Source organism: Hypomesus transpacificus, chromosome 19 (assembly GCF_021917145.1).
Source record: "Hypomesus transpacificus isolate Combined female chromosome 19, fHypTra1, whole genome shotgun sequence".
NCBI lineage: Eukaryota > Metazoa > Chordata > Actinopteri > Osmeriformes > Osmeridae > Hypomesus > Hypomesus transpacificus.
Genome location: NC_061078.1, coordinates 5,204,465 through 5,232,334, shown reverse-complemented (window position 1 = coordinate 5,232,334; position 27,870 = coordinate 5,204,465). Strand labels below are relative to the sequence as shown.

The following is a 27,870-nucleotide window of genomic DNA, read 5'->3' as shown; positions in this document are numbered from 1 at the left end:
GTTGGGAACTCCGACATTCTTCTGCACATTTTCAGCTGCTGAATTCAGATGGCCTGAAGTGATTTACATTTACATTTATTCATTTAGCAGACGCTTTTATCCAAAGCGACTTCCAAGAGAGAGCTTTACAAAGTGCATAGGTCACTGATAATAACAACAAGATAGCCCCACAGCATTGCGGGTAGTCAAAAACAAGAAGTACATATTGTGAACAACCAAAAAATAGTGCTAAAGGGAAGAAACCATAAGAGCATGTAGTTAAACAAGTTAAAATTACACAACATTAATCTCTAAGTGCAGGTGTACCTGTAGGAAAGCAATAAAAATAGGATTAACTAAAATAGAATACAACAGTTTAAATCAGCTACCACTAACCAACAAGAGCAACAGTCTAAGCAAGAGTCATTGTGATCCTTGAGGAAACTAGCGTTGGGTTCAGTAAACCATTCCTAAGTACCATTGTACTCCCGGAATGATTGAAGCAATAAAGAGACAGCAAGGTGAAGAGGTAGATTTTGAATCACTTGACTGGACTGCTAAATGTCAGATTCTGCGATCCAACCCTGTCACATGCATGCGTTTGTTTGATAAGCGTGTTGAGGCACTATTCAGAGATCTGCTGTTCTCAGATGCTCAGCCACTGGGGAAAGTGATTGACTTTTTCTACAGAGTAGAGTTTCAGCACAGAGGAAGTCCACATATTCATGGAATGCTTTGGATTGATGGAGTACCTGAACTGGATGTTTGTGATGATCAGACTGTGTGTGATTTTGTAGACAGATACGTCTCAGCACAACTACCTGACCCAGAAACACAACCTGAACTGTACCAGAAAGTCTCTGAAGTTCAGAAGCACAGTAAGAACCACACTAGGAGCTGCTTCAAGAGTGTGAACTCTGGTTGTCGGTTTGGTTTTCCAAAGCCACCCTGCACAAGCACAATGATCACAAGACCTGGTAAGGATGATAACACTGGAACTGCAAAGAGCAAACTCAGACCTCTGCTGCAGCTGCTGAATGAACCTGAAATTGCTTCCTTGAGTATAGAGCAGGTCCTCTCTCAATCCAACTTGACACTGGCAGAGTATGAACAGTACCTTCAGAGTATGAACCTAAAGACTGCTGGATAAACGGGTACAACCCACATCTGCTTAAAGCCTGGGACAGTAACATCGATGTGTCTTTCATTCTGAATGCTTACTCGTGTATACAGTATCTGACTAAATACATCACAAAGAAGGAAAGTGGTCTGTCAGAGTACCTGAAAACAGTCATGGAGAATTCCAACATGGACAGAGTTAATGAGTGTGATGAGATGAGAGCTGTCATGCAGGCTTACTCAAAAAAGAGAGAGATCAGTGCTCAGGAGTGTGTGACTCGTGCATGTGGAATAAAGATGAAAAAGTGTTCACGCAGTGTTGTGTTCATTCCGACTGATGACAATCCTGTGAAAATGAGTCGCCCCATGTCATTCTTGGAGGACACCCCATCAGAGTCTTGTAATGTCTGGATGACAAGTTTGAGTGACAAATACAAAGCCAGACCTGAGACACCAGAGTATGAGGAGATGTGCTTGGCTGATTTTGCTGCTACCTGCAGGTTTGTCAGTGCAGACCACTCAAAGCGTGATGGCGTTTTACCACTTCTGAATGACCTGGGATTTGTCCAAAGGCGGAAAAATGATAAGCCCTCTGTCATCAGATATTACCACTGTTCAAAGAAGAAACACCCAGAGCAGTTTTATGTCAGATTACTGAGACTGTACCTTCCTCACCGATCTGAGTATGAAATACGAAGTGCCGATCTTCCAACCTACGATTCTTTTTACAACTCTGGCTGGGTCCAGCTACCAGGCTCAAACCGTCCTGAGAGTGTGAAACATATTGTCAAAACAAACAGAGACAAATATAAGAAAAACACTGAGGAGATTGAGAATGCACTTGTAGAGTTTGAGGAGAGCAGAGACCATGTGATTGATGAATGGTGTAATCTTGCTCCTGAATCTGAAGTTGTGAGGTTGCCGTGTGATGATGACCTGCAGGAAAGAGAGCCAGACGATGAACAGGTAAATGTGCCAGACTATTGTCCTCAGTCTGCTGCTGTAACAGAAATGAGAGCCATCAGAAAACCCCCAGCTATGGATCCAGCTGTGCTACGACATATGTATCAGAACCTGAACCAGAAGCAGGCCTGTGTGTTCTATGCAATCAGAGACTGGTGCAATAAACTTGTGTGTGGCCTAAATCCAGAGCAGTTTTTCTTTTATGTCAACGGTGGTGCAGGAACAGGAAAGTCACACCTGATAGAATGCATTTACTCAGAGGCATCTAAGATACTGAGCAAACTGCCACTCTACTCAGAGGAGTTTGACATATCAAACCCAACTGTTTTACTCTCTTCTTACACTGGAACTGCAGCTTTCAATATCTGTGGCACAACACTTCACTCTCTACTGAAGCTTCCCCGCAGTCTGAAACCACCAATTCAAGGACTTGGTAACAAACTGGATGAACTCAGATCTGAACTGTTTAATGCTTAAATCATCATAATCGATGAGATCTCGATGGTTTCGGAGCCTCTTTTTGCTTATGTGGACGCACGACTGATCAAAGGCAATCAGAGAGCGTTTGGTGGAATGTCAGTTTTAGCTGTTGGAGATTTTTATCAGCTGCCACCTGTGCGACAATCTAAACCGCTCTGTGTACACGATCCAGCAGATATTGACCTGTGGCAGGAACATTTTCCGATGATCACTCTGACTGAGATCATGAGACAGAAAGATGATGTTGCCTTTGCAGACATGTTGAACAGGATTTGGGTGAAACAAAAGGCAGATGAGCTGTCTCAGGCTGACAGAGATTTGTTGTCACAGGCCATCACTGAACGAGCTCGTTGTCCCACTGAGGTTCTGCACATTTTCCCCACAAATAAGTTGGTTGATGAACACAACTCAGCAACACTGTCTTTGTTCCATTCCAACATTATAACGATCAATGCAGATGACTTCCAGAAAGATCCCCGAACAGGCACAATGGCACGAAAACACCATATAAGGAGGTCGAAATGATTTAGCAGACACTCTGAAAGTTGCTGAAGGGGCTCGTGTCATGCTCACCAGAAACTTTGATGTTCAGAATGGTCTGGTTAACGGTGCTTTTGCTACACTGATGAGCATCGTGACTTCTGAAGATGATCAACACATCACTAAGCTGGGCCTGAGGATGGACAATCAGACAGGTGTAACAATAAACCAGAGTGGAGCTCCAGAATCTGACAATCTTGTTTACATCGAGAGAGCAGAGGAGAAGCTGAAACAGAACGGAGTGGTACGTAGACAGTTTCCTGTGAGGCTGGCGTTCTCGTGCACTGTCCATAAAACCCAGGGCCTCACAACACATGCAGCTGTGGTGTCACTGCAGAAAATCTTTGAAGCAGGTATGGCTTATGTAGCTCTCAGCAGAGTGACGTCTCTCAGTGGTCTTTATTTACTAAATTTGGATGAAAAGAAAATATACGCCAATCCTGAAGTGACTGCAGCGCTCGAGACCATAAGAAAGCCGATGTGGATCACATGATGCCTCTTTTTCAGATGACAGAAACAGTAAACAGGCCTGACACTCTGACCCTTGTTCATCACAACACAGAGGGACTGCCATCTTACATCGGTGACATCAAGAGACATCATGAGCTGAGGCTAGCAGATGTACTGTGTCTGACAGAGACTCACCTGCATGGCTCTTTTGTTGCAGACAGTCTTCAGCTGGATGGCTACAACATGTTCAAACGCAACAGACACGCGTCCTATACTATATATCCTCAGATGGCCAGCAAAGGAGGTGGTGGAGTTGCTGTTTATGTGAGAAACCACATTCAGGTGCGTGAAACACAGTATTTGCATAATGTGACTGATCTTGAGTTTGTGGCTTTGAAGGTTGAGGCTCCATTCTGTGCAGTGATTGCAGCTGTGTACAGACCTCCTGACTACAGTCTGAGACCGTTCCTGGAAAACCTGGTAAGCCTTTTGGATGCACTTGAGGTGTTGGACTGTCACCCTGTTATTGTGTGTGGAGACTTCAATGAGAATCAGGTACTCGGGTCAGCAAAGCCAATTCTAGATCTGTTTCAGTCTAAGGGATATGTACAGCTGATCACCTCTGACACCACAGACAAGAACACACTGCTTGATCTATTTTTCATTTCCCAGCCACAGAGATGTCTCCATTCAGGGGTCATGAGGACGTATTACAGCTATCACAACCCAGTGTTCTGTGTACTGTCCACCAGTGAACCATGAAGAGGTCGTGAGTCTTAAAAATCATGAACAATGTAAAGAATTACTGCCTGAAGTTTGTATTTTTGGTGAAGAGATAGTAATGTTTTCTTTAGATAAGTATTAAGAAAAGTTTTATCACAAAATGCTATTGATATTTAACAGAATCAGATAATGATTTTTTCCCAGATACTGTAAGTTTTCTCAATATTTAAGGTTTCACCTCATAAAAGATTATTTACACCTGATATAATACTTATAATTTAATTAATATGACACATAAATTATAATGAATCAATTGATGATAATATATTAAAATGATAATAGGTATAATAATATAAATACATTTATATGACCTCTATCTTCAACACGTTGTGGCCTGTGCATTTATCTGGGTGGGTTGGGTCAGGATTGATAAATGCACAGGCCACCACTGTCTGAGCAGCTCTATAAAAGCTGCTACATTTACCATCAGAAAGCATGAGCTCTAGGTGCAGCACATGCTTTCTGATGTACCAATAACACCAGCTGATACCCCACTGGGGTGGAGGGCAAAGTGGGTTGGGGGTGGGGTGGCCGGTCAAAGAACTATAAGTGTACTATAACTAAAACTGTTTAGATGTTTAGCTTTGTTTCCTCCAGACAGGAGACATGTTCTCCTGTATCCTTCATGACAACATCCTTCAGCACCAACTCCAGACAACAACCAGACAACAACACACACTTCAACATCATTTTCATGAACTGTCAGTCCAAACCAGACCCATCACAGAGAAATCTTCTGCATCCTGCCATCCCAGTCTTTCTTCAAAGCAGAGCATAAAATGGACACTGTTAACCCTCACCTGGCTGACCCTGGGAAAAACCACACATCATGCTGCCTCAGACCACCAGCAACAGTGAACTCAGCACTGCTGCATCATACAGAGACATGTCCTCCTCCTGCCAGTGACCAGGGTTCTTCTCAGCTTTCAGAAGGTAGAGTGGAGATCTTCTCTTTGGAAATACAAAATATTAACTTCATTACTCTTGAGTATGCTAATTCCCAGTTCCATTGTTCCATTTCTGTAGGCCTTCCTCTCCTGTAAATCCTTCATAGCTGAGACCCGTACAGATGAACAGAAAGTTATCATCAACACTTCTGAAACATCCACATGTTAAATCTCACTGACAGGGGATGGTCTGTGTTCTGCAGCACTGTTCAAGGTATAAATTTATCATGCATCATGTGACCTTTCAGCTTGTGATTTTAAAGACTAAAGTTCATGACTATATATTTGTCTTCTCCTCAGGATCAGTTCAACCTTCATGCTTACATCATCTTCTTCTCCAGTAGAGACAAACTGCTGTTGACTCTTTGGTTGGTGGTCACATGTCTGTCCCCCGTCTTCACACACATCCATAAAGGATGTGAAGGGGACCAAGGGCCTCCTCACAATGGAGGGGAAAATTGTGCAAGTATGTTGATTCTGTTCATCACAGTAACACACTGATACACTAACTTTAATCAACATTCCCAATAATTACAATGTGTGCACTGATCTTCTGTACGTTTAATGTTTACTCAAAACCAGTATTATAAATGTGTTACTAAATAAAAGCTGTCACTGTGACATGTTTCATTCTAACTACATTAATAAGTGCTTTACTGTGTTATTTAACTGTCATCTGTGAGGATGATTTGCATCAGGAGAGAGGAGGTCCCACTGCGTCAGCTAAAGCTGCAGCAGGTCCTCTGTGCAGCATCAGGCCTTTGTAATGAGGCTCAAAGGTAAAAATACTCCTGGTTTCCTCTTTAAGGACTGTACCCATCTTTCCAGTGTTGCAGCGAACACTGAGCAGTTACATGGAAGCAGCAGTTCAGCAGCCAGTGAAAGTGAAAAAGGTCACATGGTGAGAACACTTTACATCTTCACATTGACTCTGTGCTCCTTTAACTCTTTAGTTTGCACCATCAGTTTCAACAAACAGCAACCACATAAAAGTGAAATGTGGACAAAATAGAGGACTCTTGAGTAACATTTTATCCTGTCCATCTGTGTAAATGTGAATGTTTATTTCATGTTTCAGAACAATGCATTAGTGTTTTTCTCCATCATGTTTCCTCATCTCTGGTCACTGTTCACTAGAAACTTTGACTACTTCAGATATCATGTACAAATGTACTCATGAGCACACCAGAGAGAACTGGTTTAGTCGTACTTATAGTAGGAATAAGACGGGACTCACACACAGAAAATAAACCCCAAAAGAGATACGGTTGAACAAAACTGCGAGTCATTGAAATTGTTAAATCTTTGTTTATCAGTGTTCAATAAAACACTTAGAAACAGTGTATTTTTGGAAACCGATAAACAAACAGTAATAACCAACTCATATTTACCATGTGAGTTATGGTAAAGACACAGTTATTACCATAACTCAGATATTCTATGCCTTGTTTTATTCACTAAGAAAGAAGGACTAAATTCTAACTTGGTTACCATAAAACCACAGAAAATAAGTAATAATGCAAATGACACAGGATGTCTGAGCAGGTTTAGTGTGTTGGTGACTTACATTGCTCAGCCCTGCCTTTCAATACGATCACAGAAACCAATAATGGGAATTTCGTTTTGTACCAATTTGTCTATCTTCTTTGTGTTATTTGTTTTTTTTCTTATTTAATATATCCAACAGTTTTAGGGTGAGACATAAAGAAGTACTCCAGGAACATACTCACATAGAACTACTTCAATCCAAACAAAAACTTTTTATTTTATATATTTAAGTTTGTCCTTTTGTTCGCCATCATGTTTTCCTGTATTTTGGTTATAACTGAAACAATGACGTAGTTAAACTAAATAAACTGACCTCTTCAGTGATCACATATAAATGTACACATGAAATAAGTGGATTGGATGGATTTAGTGGTCATTATAAAAGGAATAAGACAGGACCCACACTCATGTTGTGTTGACTCATTATAGAGAGCATTCCTGACATTTGGGAATGCTCTCCATCACGGCCACCTGCATTGATGATCAGGTTATTATTTAATACGTAAAAACTTTCCACCATATGGAAACTAATGATAGCAGAACAGTTTATAGGACATTTTATTTGGCCATTCTAAAGACCCCAAAAAATTGCAAATGGATGAAGAAACCAATTTTTTTAATGGAACACACAATTGAGTGAATCCTGTCTTAGTGTGGGGTATCAGCTGGTATTTTGGTTTGGGAATAATTTGTATTATAACTAATATTCATATTAGTAATTCTGTAAGTTTTAAAGATTAACATAAGACTATACATTTGATTAATAATATTATTGTTGTAATATAACATAACATATCACATAATAATGGACATTATTTGAAATCCATAACAGAACGTGACTGAACCTTGTAATTTCTGTTTTTCCAACTACTTTGTGAAGTGTTATTGATGTTTTTGTAATAATCAAAAAATATACCTCCCGATTAAAAAAAAATCGGTTGTATTGTTAATATTTTATTAACATTTTTCTAATGCTTTAAAAAACAATTATTGTGTTGCCTTCATAAAAACTGAACCATCATTAATCTTACTGGACTTGGTCCAGTTTAAGCTTTCATTTATTCCTTTCCTTCTAATATCAGAGTACATACCAATGGTCATATTGGCTTCTTTAAATATATATTTGTTTAACAGTTGAACTTCTTAATACAAAATTGGTCTATTGTTCAGCACAATTCTTTTTTTTATGTTTTACAGTATTTTGTTACACTTACACTTGTATTATTGTTTTTGTTGATTTTATGTAAAGCACTTTGAGCTGCAATTCTTGTATTAAAAGTGCTATATAAATAAAGTCTTACTTACTTACTTACAGTAGTTTGTTTTTCAATGCTAATTCAGCTCCAAGTCCTTCCACAAGTACTTTCCAGCTCTGAAAAGAGTCCCAGCAACTACATTTCTGCTAATTTTTCCCTTTTCTCAATTTATTCAGCATCTTTGGGTGACTTCATTTTTTAAGGATTGAAAAATAATTCAAAATGTGAACATAATTCATCTCTAAACCTTCAACTTTTTCTGCTAGGACTTATAACTTTTTTTCAGCAATTTAATAAATTCTGCCTTTTTTCCAGCAAGTTCAAGTCATTCCAGTGTTGTCCTTTTACCTTCAAATTCGTTCAACCCAGACTTCAGCAACTGGTTTTCTGCTCAATTTTCACATTTTCCTGCAGCTCATCTTTCTGAAATGTTCCCCTTTTTGTTTGCATTTTTCTCCTTCTTTTCTTTTGTTTTCTGCCTTCATCTGGCTCCGGGTCCTTTCAAAAAAAAACTTTCACAGCAGTATCTTCCAACTGCCAGTACTTTTGCATTTTTTTTCTATTTTCTGTACTTTTCTGCCTTAATCTTGCTGCAGGTCCTTTCTAACATACATTTCAGGCCTTTTGAAACTCCAGCAAATATTTTTTTGCTAAATGTTCACATTTTTATGCATTGTTTCTGTTCTTTCTGATTTTTTTCACTTTGTTTAGCATTTTTCTTCTCTTTTCTGAAGCTTTATGCCTTCGTCCAGCTCCAGCCCCTTTTTAAAATACCTTTCGGTCGCTTTGAAGCTTCAGATTATAACTTTCTGAACATTTTCAGACTTTTCAGCTTTTTTAGCATGGTCAGCTATCCCCATTCAGGTTTTCAGCATTCTCACTGCTGTTTCGCAGGAACAGCCTTTTCTAGTTATTGTTTATTTTCGCGCCCCTAAGGCTCAGTCAATATTTCGACTACATAGACAACGTCAATGTCAAAAGGTTTGTCTTGGTCGCGATTGCGTTGGTTCTATTGGGATTTGTGTTCCGTTGCACGGTTTAGGTTTTAGAAACACAATTGTGAAGTGTAATGTACAATATAAGCTGATATAAGTAAGTAGTTACGTCTACTTTCGGAAACAGTATTCTACTATTTCACTGAAGCATTAGCATCATGACATTAGCCTCTGTTGCCCAGGCAACACATACCACAGCGGTCTATGATGCATCTGTTTTCAATCGTTAAAATAAACATTCTTCTCCAATACATTTTCGTTATAGGATTTATTATGACATTATATTACAAGTAAACGATTTTTGGGTGAAATTATCATTACCTGTGGTTTCAAACTAGTGTAGCTCAATGCAACACTGTACAGTAAACTAGTAGGCTACTTACAAAACAGCGTTAGCGGCTAGATAAAGACTACTAACAGAACAGCGCTAGCGGCTAGGTAAAGACTACTAACAGAACAGTGCTAGCGGCTAGGTAGCCTAGTAGGCTACTGTAGCTATCGAAAACATCTCCACAGCTGTTTACAGTACTGTAGGAAGTCAAACGGCGGCACATGTTTTTGGTGAAACTATCTGACTAGTGACTACTAACCTGAACTCCATTGCCACAGCCTAAACTTTGTCAATCTGTTCATGAAAATAATTCATTTCAGCCTAGACCGTACAATGGAAGTAACGTTAAATCGAATTCAACCAACGCAATCGTTACCACCAAGACAGTCTAGTAGTAGTAGTAGCCTACAATCTACCGGGGCAGCTTCTCCACACAGCAGGGCTATATCGCATTTTGCCTTGTTACTGACAATGATCGCTACCTTGACATTCTTATGAATGAGTGGTAGTAAAGCAGTTAGCAACTGCTTCAGTTAGCAGATGATACTATTTGAATCGCGATTCCATCTGAGATAGCTAGCTACTGCTGGTAACGTTGTTGTTAAAATACATTTCAAAGGGGGTTCTTTATTAATTAATTAATGCAATATGAGTAGGCTAAATGCCTGAAAATATCACGAGAATGGAAAAACTTACAATGACGTTTCAGTCATAGAGATTAGGTAAATGTTTACACCGGTCTGCCAAATGTATTCGTTTTGATCCAACTATGAGGTTGCTGATCACCATTCCCTCCTGCAGGGGAAATGAGAAGACAACTATTTCATTCTACTCTTCACTCTTAGTATTTTGAGTTGTAAATGAGCAGAAAAAAATATGCTTTTAAATCTATGTAATCTTTATAAATAATAAGTAGGCTATGCATTTTAATATAAAATATACAGAAATGTAATTTACTGTAAATACAGACCCCTGCAACCAACACAAGTAAGCAAGCACACCCTACAATTTCCCCAGAAATTGTACCATCTCTAGTTCAGTATATCAATTTATTAAATGTCACACAAATCGTTGTCTCTAAACTGGATGTCTCAGGTTTCTGAAATGTTCAAAAATTAACAATGCTTTGCACAAACTTCACCTCTGATGCCTCTTTCCCAAGCTCATTAAAAAATTCCTTCCTTCCTTATCTATTCGTAGCTCCGTACATCAAACACTATTCAATGATAGCAACAAAAAGCAAAAAGGCACAGAGAGAGAGTGCGAATTATGTGTGTGTGAGGGTGTGTGCGTTGTGTGTAAATGTGTGTGGAGGGGTAGTGTGTATATGGGTGGTGTGAGAATGGGTTGTGCGTAGATGTGTGGTGTGAGAAAGGGGTGTGTGTGTGTGTGAGTAGGAGGAGTGGGGAGAGAGAGAGCTGGTAGTGTGTGCGTGTGAGTGAGTGTGTGTGTGTGTGTGTGGGAGAGGAGAGGTTATAGGACTGAAGAGGAGAGTGGGGAGAGAGAGAGGGGACTGAAGAGGAGAGTGGGGAGAGAGAGAGGGGACTGAAGAGGAGAGTGGGGAGAGAGAGAGGGAGCTGGTTGTGTGTGTTCGTGTGTGTGTGTGTGTGTGTGTAGGAGAGGACAGGTTATAGGACTGTGTGTGCGTGTGTATGTGTGTGTGAGAGGAGGAGTGGGGAGAGAGAGCTGGTCGTGTGTGTGTGTGTGTGTGTGGGAGAGGTTGTAGGACTGTATGTATGTGTGTGTGTAAGAAGAGAGTGGGGAGAGAGAGAGAGAGAGAGAGCTGGTAATGTGTGTGTGTGTGTGTTGGAGAGGTTAGGATTGTATGTATGTGTGTGTAAGCGGAGAGTGGGGAAAGAGAGAGAGCTGGTAGTGTGTGTGTGTATTGGAGTTAGGAGTGAGGAGAAGGGAGTTAGGAGATAGGAGAGAGGAGGGGAGAGAGGAGGGGAAAGAGAGGAGGAGAGAGAGGAGGGGATGGGAGTGAGGAGAGGAGAGAGGAAGGATCTCAACTCAGCTAGGGAGCGTAAGATGGGCGTGGCCACGCGGAGGGGTCCACACACCAGGATCAAAATGTGTGCAGATGGCAGCTGAAGCCGAAGCTCAGACAGTCTCCCCACACAGCTGTGAGATTCCGAGCGAGCTAAAGAAATGGCAAAAGGTGACGTGAAAACGTTGCAGACTGCTGATTGGTCGGATTGGTGAATCTCGACGAGGGACATCCTGCACCAAGCAGCCGTTTGGCGGTCGAAATATGATTTTTGTCATGTGCTGCTTTGATTTGGCCCCTCTCGAGCCAGCGTACCGTCGGGGTTCCAATTTTCTTTTTGTCATGTGATGCTTTGATTCGGCCCGTCAAAAGCCAGCGTAGCGTCGAGTTTTCAATTATCTTTTTGTCACGCGGTGCTGTGATGTGGCCTGGCGTCTGTCGGTTGTGTCTACGGTAGGGAACGCCATGGCGTGACAATGCAGAGACTGGTGTAGTCGTGGCCGAGTGGTTAAGGCGATGGACTAGAAATCCATTGGGGTCTGCCCGCGCAGGTCGGCTTTCGGACCACGCAGCATGTAAAAAAAAACACTCAGAGGGCTGCCATCGATTTCATGCGGAAGTGCAGACCTGAAGCTACATTTGAGTGTTTGGTTTGTGTAAATACACCAAGTAAAACTTAAGATACGATTATTTCAATTCCATGAAAAAAGTGCGTCCAAAAAATGCGCTCTTTTATGCGCGCGTTGCATTTATTTTAATATTTTTCTCGTTTTTTGTCCAAAAATTAAACTGAGAAAAACGGGTGATACTACTGACTCATAGCTATAGGATGCACGAGAAAACGAGAGGACAAAGAGACGTCTAAGAAAAAACTAATTCGGTTTATTATGACTAGTTTTCGAAGTATTTTGAGTAGTTTTGGGGAGATTTTGAGTAGTTTAGTTATACATTTGGACTTATTGGGGGGAAATGAGTCGGACACGCTTTCCAACATGCCGGCGACTTGTTATTTCAACCTCAGAGCAAAAAAAAAAAAAGATGGACGACCAAGATTTTTTTTGTTTACAACGAGAGGTGAGAAAAACATTCATTGCTTTCGTTTATCTTATTATGTAATTTTATTATACTTCAATGTAGTATAAAATGCCTCAGAACATATAGATTTTTGAATATTTTACATATATATATTTTTTTACGTTTTATTGACATTCAGAGAATAAAGAGCCATTGGCACGGAGGTCAAAGAGAAAGTTATAAATGAGCCAAGTCTCTAGCCACTAGTCATCTAGTGGCGAAAAAAAGTAGTGCAGCCGAACATATATTTTTTTCGTATTTTGTACAGTTATTATTGACAAATATACATGAATAACAGTGCATTTGGATAGACCTGCTCTCTTTGTAAATAGCTTGATTATATATCAACTTTACCTTTTTATGTTCACACATACAACTTGTGCTTCAATTTCAAACTTTTGAAATGCTTCATTGAGCATGTGTGTGTGTATTATAGTCAAAAAACCATAATTTTTCTACACAGAGTTTGTGTTTTTGTGTCTGTTTGGGTCCAGTATGTTGAAAAGTATGCCAAAGTGAAAAACTTAATTTAACTGGTCATGTAGGTGAGATTGTGCTGAAAAAAAGATACCAAACATTGGTATGTTAAACATTTCTTTATGTAGTATATCAAGGCCAAATCAAAGGTACTCAAAAATGGCCAAAATAGCTCCAGACTCCATATCAAATATTTAGCTGGCTACTATTTCCAGAAGAATATTTTTTTACTTTTTCTGGGTCACTTTATTACCACAAGTGAAAAAGTTCTCTTTATTTCGTTTTGTCCCCAGTGACATATATTATATATAGCAGGTTAAATATTGCTTTTGCTAGTCGGAATAACATCTGTCGCAACAGTAACCTATTAGTAATCCCTTATAAAAGTAGCTTGCACTAGCTAAATGACAGCCAATACTACCTGAGGAAATCTACTAACTAGCCTACATGACAAACTCTGAAATGACAAACTCTAATATTCGTGATATTACTTGTCATTGACCCGATGAATGCTAACATGTATTGAAATGTCAAACTGATAATTTTTTTGATTATTTTTGGAGGCTCAAAAGTGGTTCTTAATGTTGTAAGAATAACAGGCTTAGAAGTCGAGGAAGTTGATTATAAATGCTTTCGTCTTTATTGCATAGGCTCTTTGGGAACACACGCGGAACTTCTCTAGCCAGAGAAGTCGTGCCATGTAATCAATAGACAAGTACTTTTATACAGTCCTACCTACGTCACACAATTATCTTGGCACCATTCAGACAACACATGCTTGTTCAAGACAAAAACAGATGTATCCGCTCTATTTGTTGGGTTCCTATGATACCAGGGTCGTTCTAACTAAGGGGAACACGCTGTTAGGTCATCCTGACCTGGCTTCCTGATGGTAAGAACATTCTAACGGGAGGGGTGAGTGAACCACAAGGAAGTTCTTGTCCCATAACTGAATATGGGACAACAACGTCTCAACTTTAGACTATTTCCTTACTGGGGCTGTTTCTCAGCCTTAGCTGACCTCTGTCCTGGGCTACTCCCTGCACGTACCACCTCACCCTACATAGGCCCAAAAAAGACCCCAACATACCTCCCTTATGTGAACTAATCGTTTACATACTACGTCAATAATCTATTTTTGGGGTAACTTTTAAAACATTTAAACATTGAAAAAAAACAAACCTTACAGAAGAAACAATTTCTTTTAATTTTTGACTTATTGGTGAGTATATGGTTAAATAGTAAGCTAGTGTTTATCTGTAATGGAGCTGTCCAGATTGATGTTGTGTAAATAAGGTGCCCAGTCTTAAGGAAACCTTGGTTCAGTCTACTCATATGGTTGTAAGCCTGCAATATGTGTGAGTATATAACCTTCCTTCTGGCGTGATAAGTACTCCCGATCCTCAAACACAGTTTCACAAAAACACGATGGTATATGATCAAACATTAAGTCCACATATAAAGTTTACAACAACATATGCAGTGCCCAAATATCTGTTCAGAATTGCCTTTGTTCCTCTGTATTATTAGATCCTGGAGTAAAACTCCCCCTGGCTTGCTAGGCCATGTTGTTTTTGGGGAGAAACCATGGATGATTCAACATAAATGGGTTTGGGAGGGCAGTCCTCCTCAAACCTACACTGATTAATACACAAATCAATCAGTCACATATACATCACTCAATTATACATAATAAAACAGAAATCAAACTTATAAAACAACAAAATTATGTGCTTGGTATACTCATTGAGTGATGTTCCACGACCTCGAAGCGGCTCGATTGATTTGGCAACGCCTGGTGTGGCCTGGTTTGGAACATCATTCAGCCACTTTGACCCTCCGCTCCCTGACCCCCCTTGCTCCACGCTGGGACAGAGTACAAGTCCGGGGCAGAAAGCCTGTTTCTAAGAGGAAAAAGAGTATGTGAGTCATCCGACTCCTGCTTCTTAGCTACAATGGGGAAGGCATAGTGGGTTTTGACACGAGACCGGAAAATGGGTATGCAACAGCAGAGAATCAATACAATGGCCAATAAGGTTAGCAGCACAGCTATCCCTATCCTTACCCAGCTAAACCCCCAATCTCCCAAGCTCTGTCTCATCATCTCAAACCATTCAGTTTTGTGTCCAGCATTATCCTTCACCTCCTGTCTCAGTGCTTTTAAATCAGTCATGGCTTGTGCAAATCTTCCTGTAGGTGCAGTGTTGTTCGGTATGAACGTGCAACATACCTGTCCAATCAGAGTGCAAACCCCCCCACGCTCTGCCAGCAGCCAGTCCAATACCTGTCGGTTCTGCCAGGTCATTGCTGATGTTGATGACAGCTGCTGGCCCAGGGCGGTGAGAGCCTCGTCTGTATAGTTAATGAAGCGCTGCTGATTATAATACAGGTAATTGATCCATTCAATGTTCTTATTTACCGTTATCCAGGGTAAGATGGACTCAAACCCTGAAGCCATCTCATTTCTAGCTTTAAAGTCATTGGGCACGCCCCTTGGCTGACCTATGGCATCGATAGTTACATCAGATGTGAAAGCCCGCCTCTTGCGAGGAGTCTCCTCAAGTTTCTCAGTGGTTTGGTTTAGTTTGAAGTGAATCACCTGGGTGACGGCTTGTGCTATACATATTGCAATGAACTCTGCCTTGCTCCCCCCGTCTCCTAAAACATCTCATGTCAGCCCACTTACCTCTCCCTCACCGAGCAGTTTGCTCGGGAAGGGGATTCTACGGTGTGGGTGTGGGGTCTATGGGGTCTGCCAGGATCGTCCCCTGCTCGCTCAGCTGCACGTCTTTTAGCGGCTGCACGAGTAGTGGCGCTGTTGGAGGTCGATGGTCTCTGGTGCTGGCCCTCTTTGGTGAACCTTCCCTGGCTCGACCCCTGGATCTGGATCTGGTTTTACCTTCTCCTGGAATTAGATACAGTCCAGGAACAGGATACTTCTGTGGTCAGGGGAGAGTCTTATTGACTCTGTCATCATAATGGAGGTGAGCTTTATAGAAACCGGGACAGAGAGATATATACAGATGTATATATAGCCATAACAGCTTCAAACTTAGTGTGTTTAGTTTAGTCATAGCTTTTGTGAAACTCCATCAGAAACAATGTGGATGTAGTATATACATCACCAATCCCTATTTTCCTCTGCTACTCGCCAGTTGTTCTCCATGCACGGGCAGTGGACTCTGGTAGGTGTTAACTCAGAGCCAACAAACATCGTTAATGTCATCAATAAACCCTGGTTCTATCAACCTAAACCACCTAGGCATTTGTTAACAATTACTTTAGTTTCAGCAGGGGTTGAGTGACTGTTCGCCGTTGTCCAGGGTGGCTTGGTAACTTCGAGCCCTGGATTTGGTCCTTGGTCTTAAGCACAACCTTGACTTCTGAGGCACGAGCAGGAAGCTCTCAATCCTCAGTCTCAGGCCCAGTTGGAGGGCTGAGAGTTAACCAACGTCATTCGTGTGCTTTGCCTTTAGGACAGCACTGTCCTGTACTGTATCAGGGAAATCAGAGTCAATAGTTGTTATAGGTGTGACCAAGTTTGATGTGGGATTTATAAAGGTGCTTCCAGATGGACCACATGGTTGACCCTTCAAACTGTGTTGTGGTCATCGTTGCTCGTGACCCTGTGTTCAGGCAGTGTCTCTACACGGGGGTGTTGACTTTTCCCCCGGTCGCCTTTACTGGAGACTCGACCACCAGGCTGGATACTGTTTGGTTTCTCCAAGGCTCGTTCTCTCCTCCTTCACCTTCTCTACTTCCTAAAAAACATCTTCAACAAAAAAGCTTCACCATAGTCTAAAGGTTAGACTATCAAAATTATAGATGTTACTACTTAGGGTGTGCTTTGCTTGTCTATCAAATAAGTTATCAATTTAAAATTGCCTCTGTCTCTGAGACCATAGTCCAAATTTTTCCTATCCCCCCTTCCCCCCATCGCATAGTTCATATCTATGCGATTCCTAAGGGATAGAAAAAATATGTTAGTCAGTGACAACCCAAATTCTTCATATTCCTTCCCAAGTTATATAAAATTTTTACCTCCTCTTTATATTTCCTGCTTTCAAGCAGAGTTCTGGGATATTTAATCAAACTTTAATAACTGTACCTGTTTTAGTCCTGTCCACCACAGCAAATCACTCAAACCACTGGGTTCCTGAAACAAAAATTGTCTACCGACAGGGTTAGTTCAGTCTTTCCAATGGCTAAGTTTCAAATTGGTTCTTAACTTCACAACCATGGGTTAGGCCCATGCAGCAGGAAAAAATTGTGTTTAGCTGAATTTACAGTGGTGGATGCAAGCATTTCACTTATTTAGAGCATAACCAATCAAAGATGTTTTCTATTGCTATGCAAGCATTTCCCCATCATTCAACAAAACCTGTGTGTGTTGTGTGGATTTCTACCTGGTGTTACATAATCATGTATGGTGTGCCGTCTCAGATGTGTTAGAGCCCTTTGGCAGCATGGCGGCGGCATTGACTCAGCTAGTGGCTGTGCCCACACGTAACTTGCTCTAGGTGGCTGCCCACAGCCCTCCGTCACTGGAACTCTAACTGGGGTGTCATTCTGTCCTCGGCCGGGGCAGGACTGCTTAAAATGTCCTTTTCCTCCACATCCCCAGCAAAACCGTTCTTTTTTACCTTGTTGCAGGGTGGGGTTTCCTCGGGACAGCATGGCCTCTGTCATTGCCCTTTGACCTCCATTCCCCCATTCATAAGGGGGCGGACGATCTGCCTGGCCAGTTGTTGGATCGCATGAGGCAGTAGGCAGAGGGATGGTCGGGGATGGTCTTTCTTTCTCCCATTTTTTGCGAGCTCCTTTTCCAACGTCTCTTACGAGGTCCTTCAGTCCTTTTTCAGTCAGTAGATACACCCTTGCGTCGACACCCCCATCTGGGAGCTTGTTGGGCTGCTCCTGGAGGGTCTCTCCAGTGGACATAGGACGCCTGTTAAGAGAGTCAATTGATGTACTTCCCACTCCCTGTATCTGAAGGCACTGCTGCAGACTGGAACTCAGCTTGGACATCAGTGACGTCATCATGTGGTCTTGGGATCCTGCCAGCCTTGGCACGCTGCTCGGCTTCATCCAGCAGACATCTTACGTAGAAGTATGTTGCTAAAAGTTGTTCGTGGGTCAAAACAGTTTCCAGAATTTCATTACCTGCCCCTGTTGGAATTGGCATTGCCTCTGCCCCCCTCTCAACCAAAGTCCTTCTGGGTGGGGCAGCGCTAGTACTCATCTGGAACACATGGGGCGCTGTAGAGAGAGTCTGGTCAGGGGTTGCTCTTCCCTCCTGCATCATTGCTCTCTCTGCCATGGGTGGTAGTTGTTAGGCACAGCTGCTCGGTGATCTAAGCTCTACAGGTATATCATTCAACAAGTCAAAACAACCCTTGTCCTCTCTATCACCAACTATAATGAGATATGAATCAGTTTGGAGAAACTCTCAAGACTATACCCCTGTATAGTATGTATGTGTTTGTGCACAGCATTTATGTGGCAGTGGCTTTGTTGAACGGGAAAACCACTCTGCACACGCAACAGAAACACAGTTCTATTTTTATTACTTCCTATATAAACACTTTGAGAAAGGGCTTGTGTAAACCCTTTGTTGTGCCTGTGCCAGATTTTCGCCTCTCCGTCTGTAATGTTCAGAGAGAATAGAATGTGAGACAACTTATATATGCATTCCTTCAAGTTTACTTTCAGATTTTTTAGCTTACAGTTACTTTTAACATTTCAACCCCTTGAAACCTTTCTGGTCAGTTTCTACAGTTTCCTTCAGTTTCCCTCTCATCCTCAGGACACCTTCGTCCCAAATGAGAAAAGGTGGGGGCCGAGCGAGCCGCAAAGCAGCACAGACACAATGCTTCATATGTCACAACTTTACTCCTATCCTTTATATACAAACATTAAAACTCTTCAGGATTATGACCTTGTTAACATCAATGTTAAACCTTTCCATATTTATCTTCTCAATTCCATACATTTATCGTTCTTTACCATTTCTTGTGCGTGATCAGCCATGTTTTCAGTTTAGGCTTGTCTGTTAATTTGATACGGGTAATTAGGCCGTTTTTTCTTAACCAGACTGAAAATCAGTGTGCCCACATATTCTCAACCGCACACGCACATTCACAGTCCACAATTCTACCAGGTCCAGCACTTGCTTGTTCTTTTCAAATAACTTAAGTCAGTTCACTGGCTTCCTTTCATCTTTATTCATGTCAGCAGTTTTTATTTCTACTCCTCCTTATGAGTTTTTTCAAACAACAGGGGTCCAAATGCCCGGATCAGCGTCTGTAATGTTCAGAGAACAGCATGTAAGACACTTTTACCACATTTGATCTCGCTTATTGTATTTTTTAATTACTTTAATTATTTCTCGATTTGAACATTTTTACTAATTAATTCCATAAATTTACATTCGGTAATTTCATCAATTAGTCAAATTATTGTTTTCATATTCTCCTATATATTCATTTTTTTCTTCTATTGCTGATTTACGATATTCACACATTGCTCAGGGCGACGCCTTTATTTTGAAAAACCTTGCTCACCCCCTCCCCTACAACTCACTTTTCTGAAGTGAGCCTGGAACAATTGCGCAACAGCCGTAATCGCCCATGTTTCAGACTCAACTTTGCTGATTTTGTCAGGGTTTTACGTGTTAATATCAAAACAGTCAATAGATTTATTTCTTCGTTTTTTATCTGTCTCCATTTCACACATGTTTTTAGCATTTTTTAACAGACATTTCAGTCTTTGCTTCCTCTTGCTCCTTCAACATCTTTTTTGATCACAGCTGCCTTAGGAACTTTCGGAACTTCGCAAGACTTTCATCTCTCTACGTCATAAAAACTTCTTATACATTATATACATTATCTACGGATATCCATCTACTAAGTTTTTTCAGCACGTCTTAAGATGAATCATACGGATAGCTAGTCCTAACTCACTTTCGACTAAAGAAATAGCTGCAGCTACTCTCTGCTTGTCACTTGCTGTTAATAGTGTAACTTTAGACAGGACGAATATTACAATAATAATTTGTTTGAGGTCTGTTGAAAACGTTAGTCACGCCGATGCTCTGCCACAATGTTAACACCTTTGGCTAACATGATTTTCCCAACAGCCTTGTTTTGAAGCGTAACGCAATTACAGTCATCACACACGTATTGATAACCATTTGTTGGTCAATTGACGATTTGTCCAGACTTTTTTGATTTTTACCCTTTGCTAGATTCAAAAAAGTCCTAAAAAGGTATGCCCTCAATTTACTCGAATATTGTTTAAAGAGGCCCATAGCATCTTTGTACCTAAACATCGAGTTATAATAGAGATCGCCGGATAAATCCTTGCCCGAGTTTACAGGGTACGACAGTAGAAAACCTTTTAGCAAGGAACATTTAACATTCAATCTTCCTTTCATTCAGGGAAACATACATCCTAGCAATTAAAAGCATTTGTAACCAATCCTCTCCTCCATAGCCTTTTCACTTTATCTAGTTCAAGATTCGTATCTAGGCATTCATAAGGTTTCACAGGTTTTTTCCAGTGCCCACCTTATCCAAAAGTAGAAGTGGCGAATCACGTCGGCGTCATCAATTGTTGGAGGCTCAAAAGTGGTTCTTAATGTTGTAAAAATAACAGGCTTAGGAGTCGAGGAAGTTGATTATAAATGCTTTCGTCTTTATTGCATAGGCTCTTTGGGAACACACGCGGAACTTTTCTAGCCAGAGAAGTCGTGCCATGTAATCAATAGACAAGTACTTTTATACAGTCCTACCTACGTCACACAATTATCTTGGGACCATTCAGACAACACATGCATGTTCAAGATAAACAGATGTATCCGCTCTATTTGTTGGGTTCCTATGATACCAGGGTCGTTCTAACTAAGGGGAACACGCTGTTAGGTCATCCTGACCTGGCTTCCTGATGGTAAGAATATTCTAACGGGAGGGGTGAGTGAACCACGAAGAAGTTCTTGTCCCATAACTGAATATGGGACAACAACAATGTCTCAACTTTAGACTATTTCCTTACTGAGGCTGTTTCTCAGCCTTGGCTGACCTCTGTCCTGGGCTACTCCCTGCACGTACCACCTCACCCTACATAGGCCCAAAAAAGACCCAAACATTAGCTATGTGTGTATTTACCTTTGCGGTGCGCGGTACTGCAAACAACTAGAAACAGCGTATCCTGCAATAAATGAACTGACGCGACTACTGTCACTCATCTCACAACTTCGGCGGGGGTCAACTTCGGCAGGGGTCTCTGTGGTCGTGGACGCCGTTGCTATGGCTCAGCTAGGCGTGACGTAATTGGAGATGTACGTGCTCCGATTGATGCAATCGGCCTGACGCAATTGGACAGTGAGAATCCAATTGGCCCTCGAACCTAGAACCGAGGTAGCTGATTGGTCGCGATAGCCAGTCGAATGTGCTCCGGGTGCCGCTAATTCCCCCTTGCTCAGCAGTGGACGTTGGAGTCTTGCAAGACTCGTAGCTCCCGTTTAATCGCTTTCTTGACATCCCCTTGAATTTAGAGTGAGGAAAAACGACTTACAGCGTGGGCCGAATACGACCGGTCGTTTCACGCCGACACGAGGTGGCGCCTAGGACATTGCATTTCCGGGGCTGGAGACAGTGTCCGCGGCTGGCGAGTGTGTCTCTGCCCCGTTAGCTCAGTTGGTCAGAGCGTGGTGCTAATAACGCCAAGGTCGTGGGTTCGATCCCCATACGGGCCAGCCACCCCTTTTCGGGGATCTTTTCCATTGCTTTATTTCGTTTGTGGCAAGGCTTTGGAATCTTACTGACTGGGTTTGGAACGCCTATAGCTCAGTTGGGAGAGAGAGTTCGGCCGAGGGTGTCAAGGTCTCTGGTTTGATCCTCGGTTTGGGTAAACCCGTGGTGTTTGCAAAATACCGTCTACTCAAGAAAGTGGTCGACGTGTCATTTTCAAAAAGGTCACGCCATAACACTGCAGACCACTGACTGGTCAGAGAGGATTGCGACACCGGACAAACCGGATAAACTTGTCTTATTGAACTAGCCGAGCCACTGAACAACAAACGAGACGAAAAGCATAGGAGAATGCGGGCATCGATCCCGTTACTTCTCGCATGCTAAGCGAGCGCTCTACCATTTGAGCTAATTCCCCCTTGCTCAGCAGTGGACGTTGGAGTCTTGCAAGACTCGTAGCTCCCGTTTAATCGCTTTCTTGACATCCCCTTGAATTTAGAGTGAGGGAAAACGACTTACAGCGTGGGCCGAATACGACCGGTCGTTTCACGCCGACACGAGGTGGCGCCTAGGACATTGCATTTCCGCGGCTGGAGACAGTGTCCGCGGCTGGACAGTGTGTCTCTGGCCTGTTAGCTCAGTTGGTCAGAGCGTGGTGCTAATAACGCCAAGGTCGTTGGTTCGATCCCCATACGGGCCAACCACCCCTTTTAGGGGATCTTTTCCATCGCTTTATTTCGTTTGTGGCAAGGCTTTGGAATGCTACTGACTGGGTTTGGAACGCCTATAGCTCAGTTGGGAGAGAGAGTTAGGCCGAGGGTGTCAAGGTCTCTGGTTTGATCCTCGGTTTGGGTAAACCCGTGGTGTTTGCAAAATACTGTCTAGTAAAAGGAAGTGGTCGACGCGTCATTTTCAAAAAGGTCACGCCATAACACTGCAGACCACTGACTGGTCAGAGAGGATTGCGACACCGGACAAACCGGATAAACTTGTCTTATTGAACTAGCCGAGCCACTGAACAACAAACGAGCCGAAAAGCATTGGAGAATGCGGGCATCGATCCCGCTACTTCTCGCATGCTAAGCGAGCGCTCTACCATTTCCGCTAAAACTGGGGAACAATCGTCTGTTTGAGGGGGGGAGAAGGGAGGGGGAAGAAAAAAGGAGGAAAAAGGGAGAAGAAGAGGAAAAAGAGAGAAAAGGCGAAAGTTGAAAGTCCCCATTCATAGTTTAAACATGTTTAACCCGTTACGTTTTAAGACAATTCGAAAAAACACCCGAAATTACGAATTTTACAGTGTTTGGGGAAGACGTAGAATGGAACCGAAGGTCCGCGGTTCGCGTCCCACCTACGGCACCTTTGACTATTTCTAATAAACACACACACTTGAGTCTCCAAGTGTGTATGTTATCAAAATGTAACAATATAAGATAGATGGAGATACGTTGCTAATTTAGTGTAATTTGAAAACCATTTGTATCCACTAGTGCATTATTTATATTTTACAGGGTTATCTATTGTACACTATTTGCCTTTATTTGTATTCACTCCACACAGGAGTACTGTTTTTAGTTAGTTTTAATTAGATCTATCTCTCTATCCATCCATCTATCTATTTCTCAAACTGTGTGGCTTCTGAGCTTTGTGTGCTCTTATCTGAAGCTCTGTCTTTTTGGTTTCTGCACTTACCATATCAACACTTGCATGATCCATATATTAAATATTTTAAAACAATGTGCGCAAGCGAGCGTAAAGTTAGTCACTTTTTGCTGCTCTTACTTCTTGCAGACTTGCCGTATTTTGGTTAGAAAGAGTAGTGATTGGGAAATAACGACGGACTGACCAACAAATAGTTGATAAATAGAAACATTTATCCACAATTGTAAAAATAGAAATATGAACAACAACAACTAATTTAAACTATATATATATATATATATATATATATATATATACAGGCAAATGATATGCTAAATTACAATATTTACACAATGAAAACTATATACACAATGGAAATCTAAGCATAAACTATATCTAAACAATGAAAACGATATACACACGGGAAATCTAAGCATTAACTATATCTAAACAATGAAAACTATATACAAAGGCCCAAAGAATTATTTCTTTTTTTGCTCCTCCAGCCACTGCTCTCTGGACAGAGTCTCTGCAGAGGGGCAGTAAACAGTCCCCTTATACTGGCTGTGGCCAGTCTCTGCCGTTCTGTTCTGGCCACACCTCCAGCATTTGTTGGCCTCCACTCTCCTCTGGTGGGCACGGGGAGCTGGACCAGGAGCAGGACGAAGCTGGGGAAGGTGGGTGGTGTTGAGATGTTCCAGCTGCATCACGTCCTTTCTTTACCATGCCAGAATAAGACACCTGAGGTACACTCTTTTTCACCTGTTGTTCTTTATCATGCTGGACAGCATCGATGACAGTGTTCCCATCAGACACTGCACTCTGACCTCTGCTGTTTACCTGCTGTTCATCAGAAGACTGTCCAACACACATACCATCACTGTGATGTCCTCTCCTTACAACCTCAGCATAAGATACATTCTGTGACACTGTGATACCTTCTGCTTGTTCACGCTGAGATTCTTTCTCCTTCTGCCATCTGAGCTTCTGAGCCTGAGAACGTTGACCCTTCCTTGGCATCGTTGCTGTGCTTTAAAACCTCAAAACGTACTTTATTTGTACTGATGTCACAAACACACTCCGGTTGTTGTGATATTTCAAATGTAGCTGTGTTTAGTTTATCAATATCCAACAATTAATTTATTTAATTGGTAATTTTACATGCAATTACAAAAAATATGAAAGTAGAAAAGGTTAGTTGTCAAATGTGTGGAAAATATGAACTATGCAAATGTATACCTTATGCACAGTTATCTTAAGAACATTTTTATTTCATGTATTTACAACTCAATAACAGGTTTTATAGGACAAAACAGTAAATATCCAGAAGATAAGTAATATGTTTTAAGTACTCGGTCACACCACAGAGAAAATTATTATCAAGGAAATATACAAACTCAAGACGAAGTACAATTTGTCTTGAACTTTTACCAGCAGACAAAAATAAATAAATATGGTAGTTAGAGTTTTACTCAGTAAGAATAAACTACATTAATTGGGTGAGATCTCAGATTTCTGAAACAGCAAGGAAAGGTTCCAATCAACCTTGGTTTTCCAAAACAAATCTGGTTCCGAGAACGTTGAGCCAAAGCAAATCTGGTTCTGAGAACGGTGAGCCAAAGCAATTCTGGTGAGCCAAAGCAAATCTGGTGAGCCAAAGCAATTCTGATGAGCCAAAGCAAATATGGTGAGCCAAAGCAATTCTGGTGAGCCAAAGCAATTCTGATGAGCCAAAGCAAATATGGTGAGCCAAAGCAATTCTGGTGAGCCAAAGCAATTCTGGTGAGCCAAAGAAATTCTGGTAAGCCAAAGAAATTCTGGTAAGCCAAAGCAAATCCAAATATTAGATAGAGGGGGGACAGAAGGATACAAGATAGAATGTCCAAATATTAGATAGAGGGGGGACAGAGGGATACAAGATAGAATGTCCAAATATTAGATAGAGGGGGGTAGATGTATACAAGATAGAATGTCCAAATATTACATGGAGGGGGGTAGATGGATACAAGATAGAATGTCCAAATATTAGATAGAGGGGATAGATGGATAAAAGATAGAATGTCCAAATATTAGATAGAGGGGGATAGATGGATACAAGATAGAATGTCCAAATATTAGATAGAGGGGGATAGATGGATACAAGATAGAATGTCCAAATATTAGATAAAGGGGGTAGGTGGGACAGGAAAGACAGAATGTCCAATAATGATAGGGACAATGAGAGGAGACACATTAAACAGGAAGACACAGAGAAAACAATAATTAGACATTGTTGATAGCAGTAATCTAATCTAGCATTCTGTTACATAATATGTGTAAACAGTTCAACATTTAATGGCTTCAAATAAACAGAATATTGAAAAAGTTAAATAAATCACTTTTTAGGCCAGTAGTTTCCAGATGTGTGTGAAAACAGCTGGTACTATGAAATGTGGACTTGATTAACATAATCTCAAAACCCACTGACCTGTTCAACATGAAGCAGAACAGTACAGAACTGATCACTGCACAACATGTTCTGCTCACATTACACACTGATTTCTGCCTTCAGTGATGTTCCATTGAAACTGTCAGCTTTCAACTTTCAGCTGTCTACTGTCAGACTCTGCTGCTGGGACCTGTTCTGATCCACTTTACAGGCAGAACAGCTCAGCTCACATGGCTCTAACATGACTTCAGTCAATGTTTACAGGTCTGTTTTCACTACATTTATATTCATGTGTGAACTCAGCAGTTGTGATAAACCACAAAAACTCTGATTAAAATGTGAAACACTCCTATACTCAGTGATGTGATGGGCTGAAACTCAGTGACAAGAAATCTGATCACCAGCCAAGCAGGAGTTCTGGTCCGGTTCTCTCTGCGTCTGAGTTCTCTCTGGGTCTGAGAGGAGAAACAGTTTGTTTGTATCTGATCAGAAGAGTCTGAACACACACATCATCTGATCTCACAGCTGATTGGTTCTGCTCTTGTCTGTACAGGATGAGGTTTGGTCCAGACTTTTGTGGACTTAAAGTAGTTAAATGTTGTTGGTTGATGATCAGAGAGGCTGAATATGTTCATGATCAGAAACATGAAAACTATTCCAGTTCTGCTCTCAGAGACTATCCAAAGCTTTGGGGATCAGAGATCAGATGGAAATCAGAGCAGTAACACATCAGCTGTTAAATGTGTTCTCTGACTAATGATCAATGTTTCACTTCATTCATGCAGTTTGAGAAGGACAGGTCTGCTAGATGTTACACAGCTGCACACTGACAGGAAGCTTTACTTCATATGAAACGGAGCAGGTGTCAGGAACGCATCCATCAAGGAACTAAATGTTGGTCCTCACCAGTCAGAGCAGGAGCAGGGATCAGAGGTCAGGTAGTCTAAAGAAAGGAGGAAAAGAAGGTTGTCAGTTAAATTCTTCCAGCTAAGGACACAGCAGGTTCACCAACAGGGGGGCAATAAAACACCATGTAATGACACTGCAGCTTAGACTGTGTGTCACTGGGACATGGAGCTGCTGTTGTTGTGGGCTTTTCACACTCAGTTTTTCCATCAGCATCCAGAACATGTAAAGAGCACAGCTGTGCTGTCATTTCAGTTTTTTTCCAGAGAAAATTACTGATGAGACACAGTTAGAACCAGCACAAAGTTTCATCTTCTGTCAGCTGCCCTGCAGTGAACATTATGTGCTGAGCTGCTGCGATTGGCTGCTTTATCTGTCAATCACTGACACCGCCCACAGGGACAGGACAGTAAAATGGGGACATCCACAAATAAGGAAACACTTTCTGCTGACATGGGAGACTCACTTTAAGTGGAAACACTTGAAATATTTCAGTCTGAATGGAAAGTTTGGACTAAAACTGTCTGTAAAACATGCATTAATGCACACAGTATAATCATCACCCGTCCACACATCCATTCAGTATTTCCAGGTGACAGAATCTGAATACAACAGTGCTACAAATATACTAACAAAGTAAAGATGTTTCTAAAAGCTTCAGTACGTGTGGACAGAATATTTCTGCGATCATTAAATGTCTGTTCAGGAGGGAATTCACTCACAAACTCTGATATAACCCAAATAAAGTAAATCTGATCAGAGTTTAATGATCTTAAAATACAGAATATATTAACTCAGTCTACTGATGTGATCTACAGCCTGTTTAACTATACAATAAGTCTGTACTTACCAGCCAATGCAGCAATCAGGTTTCTCTCAGTCTGAAAAAAGACACAAAGTGTTAGTTATCTGAGTGTAAAGACTGAAGCTACCTGAACCACAGAACACAGGGAGAGTAATACTCATTAATAGCTGTCTCTGTCTCTCTGATCATTTACATTCAAGAATTTAAATAGATGTATTATAATGTCTCAGTTACAGAGACATGAACACGATGTGGTTTGTGTTATTTCACAGGACCCAGTTCAAGTGTGAGGTGTGTACCGCCATAGCGAAACTGAGGAGAACTGTCGAATTGGACAAAAATGGCGGCGGTCACGTCGACGTGACGTCACGTCAGTCGTAACCATGAATACACGCATAGAAACAGCTTTTACCA

At 41.4% G+C, this 27,870-nt stretch overlaps 1 long non-coding RNA gene across 1 annotated transcript; it reads right to left on the bottom strand.

Moving 5' to 3' along the window:
* Nucleotides 1–18,810: 18,810 nt before the first annotated feature.
* Nucleotides 18,811–20,681, bottom strand: LOC124482316. Its single transcript, XR_006957732.1, has 2 exons — nucleotides 20,498–20,681; nucleotides 18,811–19,232 (listed from the first exon to the last, which is right to left on the bottom strand). It is a non-coding gene; the product is annotated as an uncharacterized LOC124482316 (long non-coding RNA).
* Between the last annotated feature and the right edge of the window lie 7,189 nt (nucleotides 20,682–27,870).